The following is a 15,290-nucleotide window of genomic DNA, read 5'->3' as shown; positions in this document are numbered from 1 at the left end:
AGGTGCCCAGATCCCACTGACTTTCAGTGGAAGAGAAATGCCAACTTCTTAAATACTTCTGAACATATCACCCTTGAATGGCAACTGCTGTCAAATTTAGACTTCAAGAATAGGTCTACACTGCCCCATAAGCCCAGGCTCAAGCCTATCCTCTACTTTAACTACACTGCAGTTTCACTAACCCAGGGCTCGGACCTGGAGTCCCAGGATCCTGCAGAGATGGAGGGTCCAAACTCGAGTTAAGCCAGGACCCAGGGTCCAAACTCTGTTTTGCAGTGTAGGTGCAGCCCCTCTTGACTCAGATCCCAGGAGTGAGCCGGAAATATCCCACAAGTCAATGAGACAACTTCCCTAGTCCTCTCTCTTCCAACAATCTGCAATCTACTCTAGTGAATGCAGAAACCATCACCCTTTGTGAATTGCAGCAGCTCAGGTCAGTGTTAATCCCTTCTCTTCTGATCACTCATCTGCAAGTACACTATTAGAGGCAGGGCCGGCTTTAGGCCGATTCCACCGATTCCCCTGAATTGGGCCCCGCCCCTAAGAGGGCCCCTTGCAGATCGGGCAGTGTCCCTGCCTGAAGCAAAGCTCTGTGGCTCTCCCGGAAGCAGCAGCTGTTGCTGCTAGGCAGCGAGAGACGCTGGCCGGCAGGGGCCGGAGGCAGAGGCAGCAGCGGCTGTTGCAGGTCAGGAGGGGGGAGGGGAGGAGAAGGCACATGTGCTTTGCAGCCTTCCCCTCCCCTCCCCCCAGCACTCACCTGGAGGAGACACTGAGGGGGCTTCCGGTCCGGTGGGAGACAGGAATCTCGGCAGTGGACCTCACTCACCTTAGCAGCTGCTGGGGCTTCGGTCGGTGAGAGTTTGACCCCGTGATTCCCCCTAGGTGTGTAATATTGGGTTGGTTTTGTGGTTTTCGGTGGTGTTGCTGTTTGAGGGTGAGTTGTGCCTGCCTGCGTCTGTTTCAAAACTAAACTCGGGATCATGTAACCCAGGAAGAAAGCCCCGAGCCAGTACTTAGTGCTGTGAATTCCAGGTGAGAGAGAGACAGGGAGGTTTGGAGGAGGAAATCAAATACATCAGGAGGGGAGAATGCGAAAGGTCTGCAACACGGCAGGCTGAGACTTTTATCTCTCCCTTCTCCCCCGAGAGAGGGGAAACTGAGGCACGGAGTGATCTGATTCCCCTCCCCAAATTATTTTGCAAAGGAGGGGGACGGGGGGCTCCTATCCAAACCAGTTCCCTTCCCATCAACTCTGCTTCCCCTGCTGCAAGACTGCTGTAGGGGCTGAATATTTCCATTAAACTCTGGCTCCTTCATTTGCCCTACAACAATAAAATAGACTGGCTTGGGGGGGAGGAATATCCCCCCCCCAAGCTGTGTGGACATTAAGGTTTTTTGGAGGGGGGGCACGATAACATTCCAGATCGATCAAATGCCCAGTTCAGCTTTCTAGCCATCCAGCAGCTCTAGGGTAGGGAAGGAAGGGGCTCTTGGTGCAGAGTGGTCACAAAACAGGGGTGAATTTAGCAGGGGGGGGGGTCCGGTTGAAATCCCACCTGATGCAGCCACACAGAATCTCTGGCCGCGCTAGGAGAGGCCAGGAGTGGAAGCACGTGGCCCGGGGGTGGGGGGACATTTGCCCTCCGTCCTGGGCTCTGGGATGGACTAGACTGGGTGGGTGGTGGGTTCAGTCTAGTCTTCCAGCCTGTTGCTCTCGCTGGGGTTTGTGGTTTTCATCTGGCTCCACCGAAAAGATCAAACAAGCCCAGTAGAAAAGGGGGGTGAGAGAGGTGGGAAGGGGTTTATAAGGGGTTAAAGTGACCCATCAACGAAAGAGTAAAACCAGAGTTTGACTGGGTTTCCCCCCAGCCACCACTCCTGCAAACACTGGGCAAGGGGCAGCCCCATCCCCCACTGAGGCTATGGTGAGGGGCAGCAGGGGAGGAAGGAAGCCACATGTGATGGCTGTCCCCTCCCCCCCAGCACCCACCACCCCTTCTCCGGCCCCCAAACTCTGTCCCAGAGCCTGCACCCACCCCTCCACACTCCCTCCCAGAGCCTGCACCCCTCCACCCATCCTGCACCCCACACCGTGCCCCAGCCCAGAGCCTGCACCCAAACTCTGTCCCACTCAGCCCTGGGCAAAGCTCTCCTTGGCTGGCTCCCAGCCCCTCTCCAAGGGTTGCAGCTGTCTGGAAGTGCCTGCCTTCCACACCTTCCTCATTCACACCTCATTCATTCAACAGGTCAAGTGATTACAAAGTGGGGGAAGAACTTATTCTACTTCTAGCAAAAAGACATTTTTCTTTTACCTTAATTATACTACCTTAGGGGCCAGCTATAACATTACCAAGGTTCAATACAAAGTCATATAGAAGTTATACAAAAATGCATAATGCAGAGATTTATCTTCAACTGCACTGATTGACTGCTGTGTGCAATAATATAGTGACCCCTGGGTCTTTGAATAAGGCTTTATACTTGGGGGCGGCGAGCGGGTGGGCAAGCAGCGGGTGGGCAAAGAGGCAAGCAGTGAGCCAGCAGGGGTTCTAGGGGATGGGGGCATGGGGGTTTCTGGTGGGGGAGGGAGAAGGTGAAAGGAGGAGAGTGGTGGGTGGGGGACTGACTAGGAGGGACACAGCAAGCCAGCGGGGGGCTAGGGGGTGAAGAGGGGTGTGATGGTGGGGCCGAGAGGGAAGGGGTCGGGTCCTATTTTACTGCTGTGATCTGGTCACCCTATGTCACCCCCCACCCCCAAACCTTCCTTTTCGGCCCACAGCTGTTTCGGCGGGGCGGCCCTGGGGAAGCAGAGTTTGTTTCCGTGGGCCGGGAGGCGCTGGGGGGGGGGGGGGGAGGAGGAGGGCACAATTTTATATCAATAAGGAAATATTTTATAAATTTTAATAAAATAAACATTATTGAAGAAAATCAGTTGTACAACTATCAAAACATGAATTATTTTCCTAATATGAAAGTGAAAATCAGCTAATTAATATATAATTTTGTTATTATTTATATAGTCATGGAAAGTAAATAATACATGGAAGAAATGAAAGGGTTCTTTTTAAGTGGCTTATTTTTTTTTAGTCATCCCTGCTGGGGCCCCGTCGAAACTGTTCGAATTGGGCCCCGCACTTCCTAAAGCCGGCCCTGATTAGAGGGATTCCTGGGTTTGCAGTGGAGAGAGAACTGATCAAGTCTTTTGCAAAGTGAGTGGCTTCAAATTTCCTGTAATGTGCAGGGCGAGCAGTAAAACACCCTGGCCGTAGGGCCAGAAAGCAGCTGCATTATGGGGGGATTATGCCCATTGTGTTGGGGGAAACCAAGTGCCTGACTGCTTCAGAGACTTCTGCCACCACTTTACCACTGTCAACTTTCCAACACCAAACTGGTTGACAATGGGCCTATAGCAGACTGTGGTAGCCAGCTTCCAGGCAGCTATGGCAACCCACTTCTGGACAGGCAAGGCTGCCCTCATGCGTGTGTCTTTATACTGGAGGGGTGGGGCAGCAATTCACAAAGCTCCAGAAATGTAGCTTTCGTAATGAAAAAGTTCTGGACCCACTACTAGTTATCCCAGATGTGCATGATGCTCTGATCCTACCAGTCTGTATTTGTGGCCCTGCTCCAGAAGCACCGATCTATGTAAGGAGCATCAGTTGCTATACTGATTGTACTGAGAAGTATCAGCCAGTTTGAGTATGTCTTGAGTCAGTACTCCTGCTCCATCATAAACCTTGTCAGGTGCCTTTGTTGGGTCAGGAAACACCACCCAAGTGTCCTCCAGCATCTCCTGGAAGTTCTGCCTGCACTCCTGACACAGGAGTGAAGTCCAAGCAAAATAAGATTGGCAAAAGGTGCTGCATCCGTGGTGCTGACTCTGGTAACTGAGAGCACACAGACCAAAATGACTGCTTGGCAGGATGTATTGATAGGCTGTTCAAATTTCCTGTAACAAGCAGACTGGATAGTCAGGTTTCCCATGTACTATGGTTAAATGGCTAGAGCAGCCACATTCCAAGAGCGCACTAGGGAGTGTAGGGTATGGTTGGTTTGACTTGGATCTTCATGCTGCAGTGTGAATGCCAGAACCCCAGGTCAGAAAATTCTTAATATAGGATTAACAATCAGTGTAGATGTTCAAGTAGACGTTCGCTAATCCAGGGTCAGCTGATTTGAGTCCCCCACCCCTGAGTTTATGTTGCACTGTAGGCATACCCTAAGCTGCATGGGACAGACTGCTTCTTCCTCTAGTACTTTCACTGTGCTCGGTGCTATGTAACATGAACAGATATTGTTTATTCAGGTAAATAGCAGGAGAATGGCAACCATCAAAGTAGTTCTGACCTCTGATTTTTAACAGGCAATGGGGTGAAACAATTCCATGGAAATTGTTGTAGGGAGAGAGACTTCCTTTTCTGGAAGTTTTATCTGGTTGTAATTAGAGATGGGTGAAACTGCCTGCAAAAATAAGAAACAGTTTACCAGTTCCCCTGCTAATAAGTCATAGAATTGAACGCACCACCCCCCCAAGCCAAACTCTTGAAAAATCAGGACAATTGAGTTGCTTTTTTTTCCCTTATGGCTGTGAACCTCTGTCCTAGATAAACTTCCATCATAATGCCATACAGTGAGAGAGAACATGTTCTTCCTGTATTTTCAAACTCACCAGGTACAATCTTTCAAGACACTTTAGTTATGTGAGCTCTTCATTTAAACATCTGCAGGCTCAAGTAATAAGTATTCAAGTTTCAGGGCAGTCGTCCCTGAATACTAATGATGCTTCTGCCTACTGTGTATACAGTAGCTCATTTGATTTGAGGCTCTTGGAGCCCTACAGAAAGGTGAGTATTAGCTCTCTTTGCAGCTGGAGGAACCTGCTCACAGCTTGGTTGTGATTTGTGCGAGGTTACACAATGATTCAGTGCCACAGTCAGGAGAGGGCACACCAGCTACCTGATTTCCTGTCATGTGCAACATAGGCTTGGAAGGATTAGATTTTTATTGGTAAATTTCAGTAAACATTGACTTCCACCATACACACCAAAAGAGTTGAAAATGTCTTTGATAATTGAAATTTACAGCTAGGCAAAGTAAGAAAATTGCTGCTTTAGAGCTTGTTAAAGTTTGATTTAAGGATATTTACTGTGTGCATTGTACATGTGATGGTGACCATTTGTGGGGTGTGGGGTTTTTTTAATGGTTATGAAGCTTGAACTTTTTGAATTTGAACAACTACTATAATTAAATAATTGTCTGACCTCTGTAATTTCCTGTAGCTGTGAAAATTTAAATTGATAAGAGGAAAAATGCAAAAAATAAATGCATTAAAATTATTAAACAAAAAATCCAACTATGTCAAGCCTAAATTGAAAAAAACAAAAATAAAAAAGTAACACAAAATTGCCTCAATGTGCCTTTTAAAAGGTATTTTTAAAATAAATATATTTGTGGTCAATGAAGCTGAAGTTTTTAAAAGTTTTTGTGCTCATGAGTTACTATGAAATACCAGAGTACAGAAACTGAAGGTACATGCAGTACAAATTGTCCTTTGTGTATTTAGTGCCCATGTACCTTATTGATTATGTGCTATGGCAGCTCACATCATAAGTATGCAGCGATTCACCTGGGAAGCTCGAGACAGTAGGTGGAATATTAGACTTATGAACTATTTAAGAGTTTCATTCTAAAAATACAGATGCAGCTGGGAGAGTTGGGGCTAGGGATAGCTGCTAACTGAATTTAGCAATAACGAATCCAAACATCACAGGGCTTTTAATCATAGAAAGCACCCAGGCAACTCTCTGTAGGCAAATACTAGCTTGCTGAGAGATTACCATGGAACACAGCCACTTGCAATTTTTTTTTTTTATAATTTTGATAAGTATCTGTTTATTTTTAGGCATTTTTTTTCTATTTATAAAATTTTTAAAGGCAGTTAGAGCCAATGAATGTGTGCAGGGCTGGCTCCAGGCACCAGCTGAGCAAGCTAGTGCTTGCGGCAGCAGATTGTTCGAGGCGGCATTCTGCCCAATCCCAGGGCAGCACGGCCGCTTTTTATTTTTTTGTTCTGCTTTGGCCGCCCTGTAGAGGGTGGCGGCGCGGAGAACCAGAGCGCAGTCCTCTTCCTTCCCTCCTCGCCAGCCGGAGCAAAGCCCTGCTGTAGCCCTGGCTGCTCCCTTCTCTCGCTCTCTCTCCCGCCCGCTCCCCCCCACCCCAGCTGGTCCCCCTGCACCCGCGCTCAGGCCGCGCCGCAGGGTTTTTTTATTTTTGCTTTGGCCACCCCGTTTTTTTTTTTTATTTTTGCTTGGGGCGGCCAAAAAGCCAGAGCCGGCCCTGAATGTGTGTAAGCTCTTTTCCATTTTTATCAATTTAAATTTTCACAGCTGCAGGAAATTGTGGGAGGGGGGCAGGGTGTGTGTGTGGGGGGGGGGGTAAAACAATAACTATTTAATGACAGGCATTGATATTCAAAAAAATCCAAGCTTTATAACCATTAAAAGACAAACTGTCAATATTACAAGTAAAACACATCTGCAAATCACACTCTAACCATTTCTCATGCAACATTTTTCTTACTTTGCATATGTATATACTTCGATGATTAGCAATGAAAATATTTTTTCATTTGTGTGTGTTTGTGGTGAACTCAATAGTCATGTTTACCAACACCAACATTAGTGCCATATTTGGCACTCATTCACTCTTTTCTCTCAGGCACCAATCAACCATGAGGGTAGTTAACCATGGGAACAACATACTGAAGGACAAGGTGGATTCTCCATCACTTGAAGTCTTTAAGTCAAGACTGGATGTCTTTCTAATAGATATGCTAGATCTCAAACAGAAGTTATGAGTTTGATGTAGAAATTACTGGGTGGGGTTCTGGTGGTCTGTGCAAGCCAGGAGGTCAGACCAGTTGCTCATTATGGCCCCTTTGGCTTTGATATCTCTGAATATTTTCATTGACTTAAATGGGATTTTTGTTTGGAGGAGTACTGCTCAGGGCCCATGTGTGTGTGTATTATAAATTATAACATTCTATATCATTACTGCCCCCACTTCTCTGCTTGCTCCAAATAAAACATGAAGCCAGCCACACCACCACCCCTCACTTTTTTATAGCTGGTAGTCCTCAAATTGTTATTGCTGTGTAATAAAACTGCATCCATTTTATAAAAATTCACCTCTCTTCTTTTGTGCACATATATTTTCTTCATCTTTATTAGGAAAATGTTTTTAAAAGTGGCTTTCTTATCATTATGGTTCTTTGGAGAATAGGTGGTGGCCCTAGGGCAGCCACATTTCAGACTATCAGGACAAGTCTCATTTAGGCTTTGTCTATATGTGCAGATTGCCATTATCAGAGCAAACCCCATCCACCTCCGGTGTAAATTCCTGAAGTAAGGGAAGTTGCTCGTTGCACTACTGCAGATTGCTCTAGTTTCAAGCAGGGATAAACTGCATTAGTGCAACTAGTGGCTCATAGCAGCTTTACCTGTCTACACTATTAACTGCCACAAAACTTTGTTAAAAAAGGATTAAATTGTCCAGTGCTGACTCATACCCTTCAGAATGTAGAAAATGGATTAACTTCGCCCTTTGAAAACTGAGAAAGTAAGTTACGTGCCACCCCAAGCAAAGGTGCAGCCCAGGCAAATGAGGGCTATAGTGGCTTCAAACCAACTTTGTCTAAATCAATACAACAGGAGGATGCAGAATAAAGGGGCCAAAGAATCAAAGGTGGAGTTGTGACCCTGCAACGATCCAATGTTAAACAGTTTGAAGTAAGGATTTGTTCCTTCCCTTTTAGCTGGAGGGAATTTTTAGAAGGAAAAAACCCTTGTTTAATAGTCTTGGGCTATGACTACACTAGAGAGCTTACAGTGGCACAGCTGCAAGCTCTCTAATGTAGCCACTCTAAGCTGACAAGAGAGAGCTCTCCCATCAGCTTGATTACTCCAGTCTCCACCAGTGACAGTAGCTATGTTGGCAGGAGAAGGTCTCCCTCCGACATAGCATTGACCACACTGGTGCTTAGGTTGGTGTAACTTATGCTGCTCAGGGAGTGGCTTTTTCACACCCCCGAGTGACGTAAATGATAACGACATAAGTGGTAGTGCAGACATAGCCCAAGATGGTGGTAACTTTAATTTTTGGGAAAAGAGAAGTTGTTGGTCCAGGCCATCGCAACTTATTGTTATTGCTGCAGTTATTAATGTCCAACCCCATTTCCTGAGAAGACAAAACAAGACACACACACAGAAGGGGAGAGAAAGGAACAGCAAAGATAGAAAATGCAGCTTCTGTTGATGGTGTTGACTTTCACTTGTAGTTTCACTGCTGGAAAAACACAGGCATAGCACCCCAGTCTTATCAGCCACTCTGAGACCTGACAGATGTGTGCCAGCATTGGGCTGCTTAGGGTTTTTTGTTTTTTTGTTTTTTTAGCTACCACTTTCTAGTCACAGGCTTATGGCAGTTTTACAAAATATAGCACCTTGGCTGATTAAGCCAGACTCTTATTATACAGATGGTCAAAGGAGAGAGATAGGAAAGAGAGGAAATAAGGTAGGGATGGAAAAGGATACATAATTGAGGAGGGGCAAACAAAGTCTCCCATCCCATCTGGTGTTTGGGTTTTAGCCAGATCCAGTGGAGCCTCTGGTGGTGGTGCCATATGGCTCCCTTTCTCTGGCTCGGTCTGGTCAGGGCATCTCTTGAGATTAGGATGAAGAAGGTCCAGGATTCCAGGAGATGGGTGGCAGCTGTGATGATAAAGCTTGCTGCAGCAGTTGTTGGCAGAGAACTGCTGCTTCTACAAACGTTTTTCCCAAATGTAGAAACCAAAAAAAGGAGGGTTGAATGGAATAGCCATCCTCACATTATTTTGTCCACCAATAGGCCTAATTTCAGACACACCAATTTTGGTTCATTGACTTCCAGTCCTCGACTCTGCTTGTTTACCAGACATAATCATAACACAGTCCTTGAATGGTATCAGTAAAAGCTTTTCTGGTTAAATTAATTCAGTATCACCCGTACATCTTTTCTTAAACAATTTTATATTGCTGCTCATTGTGACCATTTATGAACTTTCCCTCACTTTTTATAGTTGTGCTTTCAATTAGGGTACATTTATTGGCCCAATTGTCACAACAGTCCAAATCCTTGGCTGCTCCATAGCCCCTTCATACAATATAAACAAGTTATGGCCATGTTTTGAGGCCGGCCTGTGGGCCTCAACACTTCATGCTGTAATCTGCTCCTGTTCTGGCCTCTTTTAGTGTTTGCAAGAGGGTCTTTGAACATGAGCAAGTTTTCCATCTTCCTCAGTCCTGCGCTGGGGAATCCCTGATCACTAACAGCTGAAATTAGGGCTTTTTGGAAAATGGCAAGTGTTTTTCCTTTTTAAAAAAATCAGCAGAACCATTTTATTTGAAATTTCACTAACCTATTGTTTGTTAAACAAAGACATGAAACAGATTTGTTTCAGATTGAAACACCTTGCTTCATTTTGGCTTTTGGTTCTTATTTCCTTCCCCTCCCTTTCACCATCTCACTTTTTTGCTCCTTTTTCTTCCTTTGGAAAAGGGGGAGGGAGAAAGGGGCAACTCAGAACCTCTTGGTTTTCCAAACTCCCAAACAGTTTTATTGAAATTAAAATGTATTTTATTTTGTTGGGATAAAATCAATAGAAATTAATGTTTTCTGTGGATCTCTTCCAGCTCTGGCTGAAATTCCTCATGCCACTGTGTCTAAGAATAACATCCATACTCCTGGATCAAGGAAAGAGGTCACTTTGAATTTGTTCTTTTACTGATCACCATCTGTCGGAATGACAACCCCTGTGTCTTATACCTTAACTCTGCAAAGTATAGGACAATTTTTCTTGTTATCCACTTTAGATGATTTCCTTCTGTCTTCCACTGTTCTGTTAATTGATAGGAAGCGTATCACCATAGTAGGCAGCTGCACACCCGCTGATGCATTCAAATGTAGGATGAACATGCTGACCTTTAATAACACTGCTCTACAGCCAAAATGCTTCTGAAATAAATGTAGTCAAACTTTACTAATTCTGGGTCACTGAGAACGAAAATGATGCTTAAAATTGTTGATTGGCTCTAGTTTTCAAGATATGCTATTGTGTCAGTATATACGACCCTTGACTTGGGAATGGCGGAGGATAAGTGAGTTATAAAGGAAAGGGATTTCAATTTAAACCAGAAATGACTAAAATACATCTTTGACTGGAACTATGAATAAATCTATGACTGGGTTTGGACAGTACTTGCTTTTTAGGCAAAACAATGAAGGATGCAATCTGAAGCTGGTATTGCGTCATACATGATATGAATTGCATCATGTTATTCCTAGAAGTCATGGATGATGCAATCATAACGAAGCTTACATCACTCTGCTGAACAAATTGCCTTATATCAGCTCTAGAAATCATAGAGTGTTGTGCTCTCTTATTTGTCAGTGTTTGATTTTGCAAAGGGACACATTTCTGTTTAGCCAAAGTGAGCAGAGATGCCTCGTACTTGTGTGAACAGAGCAGATAACTTCTGCTATGTTTGTGGTGAAGTGACTTTTGCATCACAAAAGTGCAGTATAACCACTATGGTTAAGAAAGCCTATCACCTTTATTTTGGCTGCAAAATTGGAGATCAGGACAAGACGTGGGCCCCACATATATGCTGCAACACTTGTGCAACAAATCTTCGCCCGTGGTTGAACAGGAAAAGGAAATCTATGCCTTTTGCAGTGCCAATGATTTGGAGAGAGCCAACAGATCATACCAGCAATTGTTACTTCTGCATGATGCCTCCAGTTGGGAAAGGTGTGTCAAAGAAGAAAAAGTGGACTGTGCATTATCCAAACATTCCATCAGCTATACTCCCAGTATCCCACGGAGAAGGACTGCCGGTTCCTGATGCACCAGAATCATTCTCACTTGAGTCAGATGAGGAAGAGGAAGAGGATGAAACTTCTGGTCTTGAACCATCAATATCACAGGACCCACATGTTCTCCCATCCTCCTCCTCTGAACCACACCTCATAACACAAGGTGAACTGAATGACCTTGTCAGGGATTTGGAACTACCCAAGAGTAAGGCAGAGCTGTTGGGCTCCAGACTACAGCAGAGGAATCTCCTGGCAGATGATGTTAGGGTTTCCATGTTCCGCGACCGTCAAAAGGATCTTGTCCCATTCTTCTTCATGGAAGGTGATCTTGTAGCTTGCAACAACATCGATGGTGTGATGGCAGCCCTCAACATCGTTCATGATCCAGATGATTGGAGACTGTTCATTGATTCATCGAAGACGAGTCTTAAAGCTATTTTACTGCATAATGGCAATGTTTTGCCATCAATTCCAGTTGGTCATGCAGTCCATATGAAGGAAATCTATGACAACATGAAACAACTTTTGAGGTGCATAAACTATGACCAACATCAGTGGCAGCTTTGTGGCAATTTGAAGGTTGTTGCTCTCTTGCTTGGTCTGCAGACTGGATACACAAAGTACTGCTGTTTTCTCTGTGAATGGGATAGTCGTGCAAGAGATTCCCATACATCAAGAAAGATTGGCCACTCCTACAGTCATTGGAGCCTGGGAGGAAAAGTGTTCAGCATCCCCCACTTGTTGAATCAAAGAAGATTTTGTTACCACCCTTACACATCAAGCTGGGTCTGATGAAGAACTTTGTCAAGGCCGTTGACAAAACACAAGCAGCTTTCATGTACCTCCATGGAAAATTTCCAAGGTTAAGTGAAGCTAAGTTAAAGGAAGGTGTCTTTGTTGGTCCTCAGATTCGTGAACTTCTTCGAGATGATGCATTTGACCATGCACTGCGTGGCAAGGAAAAGACAGCATGGAAAGCCTTCCAGTTAGTGGGAATAAATTTTCTCGGAAACAACAAGGCAGACAACTACAAGTTGTTGGTGGAAAACCTCCTCAAGGCATACAAAAGCCTTGGTTGCAACATGTCACTAAAGATACATTTTTTGCACTCTCATCTAGATTTTTTTCCACCGGACTGCGGAGCAGTGAGCGACGAGCACGGCGAGCGATTTCACCAGGACATTGCAACAATGGAGAAACGCTATCAGGGCAAATGGAGCCCATCAATGCTTGCAGACTATTGCTGGACAGTGACAAGAGATGCTCCATTTAATGAATACAAGAGACAAGCCAAGAAGCGCCGAGTAGACACTGAATAGGACTAAACTATGTACATAATAGTTTTTTGCCTTTTGTTTCATACTAAATTTTATTTATATAACCCTTTTGCTGATTTTTAAAGTGTTACATAAACAGGACAGGTGAAACATTATCATGTAAATCAACCATAAACACATGAAAAGACCTAGGTTTACAATTTATGATTAAAACTCTACTATCTACACAATATACATAGACATAAAATGTAAAAACTTAAATATCTTAGAAACAGTAGCCAATCAGTTGTTTTAATTGTCATATTTGAATTCAGCTCATCAAAATACATAATAAATAGCACATTTTATTTCTGAAGCAGACGACTTCTCAAAAATTGTAGACCAGTGTAAGTATTGTCTGGCATACTGATTTACTTGGTTTCATGCAATTTAGCCTTATGCTAACATGCCAGTTCAGGCATTGTCCAGTTATGCAATTATGAGAACAATAATGGAACGGAAGCAGAAGAACTTTTTATCCTTTTCAATACTTTAAAGCCACGGGAAACTCCATCACAGGAATCAAGAACATAATGAAGTCTGAACATATACAGGTCTGAACATAATGGAGCTTCCTGCAGATTTGCCCCCAATAAACTTAAATTTTATCTGTAAGTACTGCCATACATACAACTTCAAAGATCGAGAGTGAACTGGAGTTCCAAATATCATTGTTCTTCTGTGTTTGGTTCTTTTGGCCATCCTGCCCTTAACAAAAATCCATTGTCTTCTAGAAAAAAATAGTGGGCCAAGAGTGTAAGACCTTACCCTGTTAGCTGATCATCTATCAGAATGTGGTGTACATACACAGGAAGGAACTGCCTAACACTGAAATCAGTAGGAGTTTTTGAATAAAAATAAATAAAACTGATTAAGAAGCTCAGGATTTCGCCCTACAAATAATAAAGATCTACTCCTTCCATCTGGATATTACCTTCCATGCAGAAACCCTGGTTCTTCAGAGATGTGAATGCATTAAACCTTACAAAATGCCTGAGAGGGAGGTATCATTACCTCTGTATGTGGCAGAGGAAGAATAGAGTCCAGAACTTTAGATTTGCAATCTTGTGTGTTTTTACCCACCAGGCTAACCATAGACCTTGCCCATGCAAAGGCTCACTTGTGTAATACCGTGGTGTCTTGAATGGTTAAAGTTTACTCCCGTGAGTTAGTACTGGGAAAAATTGACTCTTTATGTTCCTCTGAGCAGATCCTGTCTCTCCCTTTCTGACTTGTACAGGCTCATTGTCTGTACTGAAAAAATAATAATCAGCAATGCCCTTGTTCCTTATGCTTTACCAATACCAGAAAGTGGCCCACAAGGCCCCAGTGTTTGAGAAGATTTTCTCATTACATTTTTCATAAATAATTGGGCCTACTGCCCTTGAATCTATCTCCATCTTTCTCCTAGGTAGTGTAAAGGATACTATAAATGATAGTTGAGTCTGGTTATTAGACAAAGGAAACATTGTCTACTGTATCTTGCTTTCTGCTGCAATGCATTTTGTCTATTTACAGACTTGAGGTCCCTTCCTCCTGTGAGACTTACCTTTTTAATGGCAGTCATATTTAACATGCACAATTTTTTTTGCAAGCATGACATTCACTATCTCTGTAATAACAATCATTTGGCTTATGATTTAAACCATTACAACAGTATCTCATGCTGTGAGATGCACTGCTGGCTTCACTTTTACGTTGTTTACTGCCCCGTTGGTATGTTGACATTTTGTAACTGTTGGCTACTTCCCCAGCAGCTGTGATTTCATAAAGCCCTAGTAGAAATAAAGAACAGCTTCAGACAGCAATCACTGCTGAAATGCTTCACTAGACATGCCGCAGACTAATTGATCTTCCAAACTTCTTGCTTGGATATTGGATTAATTGAGTCAAACATGGTTTAAATTAAACAATAAATAGTGCAAATAGGTGATGTCTTCAAGGTGCAGAGTTTTTAACTGATCTTAAAAATACAGTAGATGAAGATAAATTAAAGAACAAGTAATAGAGAAAATCTGTTGTGCTTCTATATATCCAATGCAATTTATATAATCATCATATACATACCTACTTTTGGTCTAAAAGATGACTTCTAAAAGAAATTAAATATAAGTATGGTCTCCTTTTAAGAGTATGGTGCATCTCTCCTTTAACATACGGCATCATTTCTGCCCCACAAAATCCCATTGACCTCAGCAGACTTCTAGAAATGTAAGTATCATGGAGGCAGTAAGAGACTCACTGTCTACTCACTAATCAGGGACAAGGATCCACACTATATTAGTGTGGATTATGACAGCATATAATTTAGTTTATTTTTTCTGAAAGGCAGTGTGGGAAAGTAGGAGAGATTTAGATCTGTTATATGTCATGGATTTAATTCCCAGCTCTGCCTTCAGTGACTCTGTCCAGCCTAACCACTGAACCACATACAGAGATTTATGACTCTGCTACTGTTGCCATGCTGTGATCTGGTTCTTCAGCTCAAGCAGTACAGACATGCTTTATACGGAAGTTCTGTTTACACAGAGGAACCCAAATGAGGGATGGGGGTGCATTACACAGAGGAACCCAAATGGGGGATGTGGGTGCATTACACATGCTGTCTGTACTCACTAGGACACAATCTGCTCCCAAAACCAGGAACAGAAGCCAGGAATCCTTGTGCTCAGCATTCCACTGCTGTCTCATATACGTGTAAACCTCTGACCATGTGTAGTGTCTCTCTATGTGGGCTGGTCCACAGAGGATAACAGGATGTTCTTTTGTACCTCCTTACTTGCCCCACCCCACAAAAAATTACTGCTATAGCTGAAGTGGAAGAGGTCTGAGTTGTGGATCTAAAGGTTGTGAGTTCACACTCTGATGATCATATTAAATTAATATGTAATAATTTACGTGTGTATGTTAAAAGAACATTATTAAAGTTTAAAGCCTTTGGCCCCTATGCATGTGCTTTAATTACATGAATGCATAGTTTTGTTTTCCACAGGACCCCTCCCTCATTCCGTGCACAGAATGGATAGTGCTCACTCGATGAGCAGTCAGTATTTTGTTTTATCG

At 43.5% G+C, this 15,290-nt stretch overlaps 1 long non-coding RNA gene across 1 annotated transcript in view; it reads left to right on the top strand.

The window, feature by feature from the left end:
• Nucleotides 1-667: 667 nt before the first annotated feature.
• Nucleotides 668-15,290, top strand: part of LOC128842999 (uncharacterized) — a 77,064-nt gene continuing 62,441 nt past the window's right edge. The window contains exons 1-2 of the long non-coding RNA XR_008446159.1: nt 668-882; nt 3,088-3,209. This is a non-coding gene — a long non-coding RNA (uncharacterized LOC128842999). The remainder of the gene's footprint in view (nt 883-3,087; nt 3,210-15,290) is intronic.

This window comes from Malaclemys terrapin, chromosome 9 (assembly GCF_027887155.1).
Source record: "Malaclemys terrapin pileata isolate rMalTer1 chromosome 9, rMalTer1.hap1, whole genome shotgun sequence".
Taxonomy (NCBI): domain Eukaryota; kingdom Metazoa; phylum Chordata; order Testudines; family Emydidae; genus Malaclemys; species Malaclemys terrapin.
Note: the sequence above shows the minus strand (reverse complement) of the source record. Positions and strands in the feature narration are given on the sequence as shown.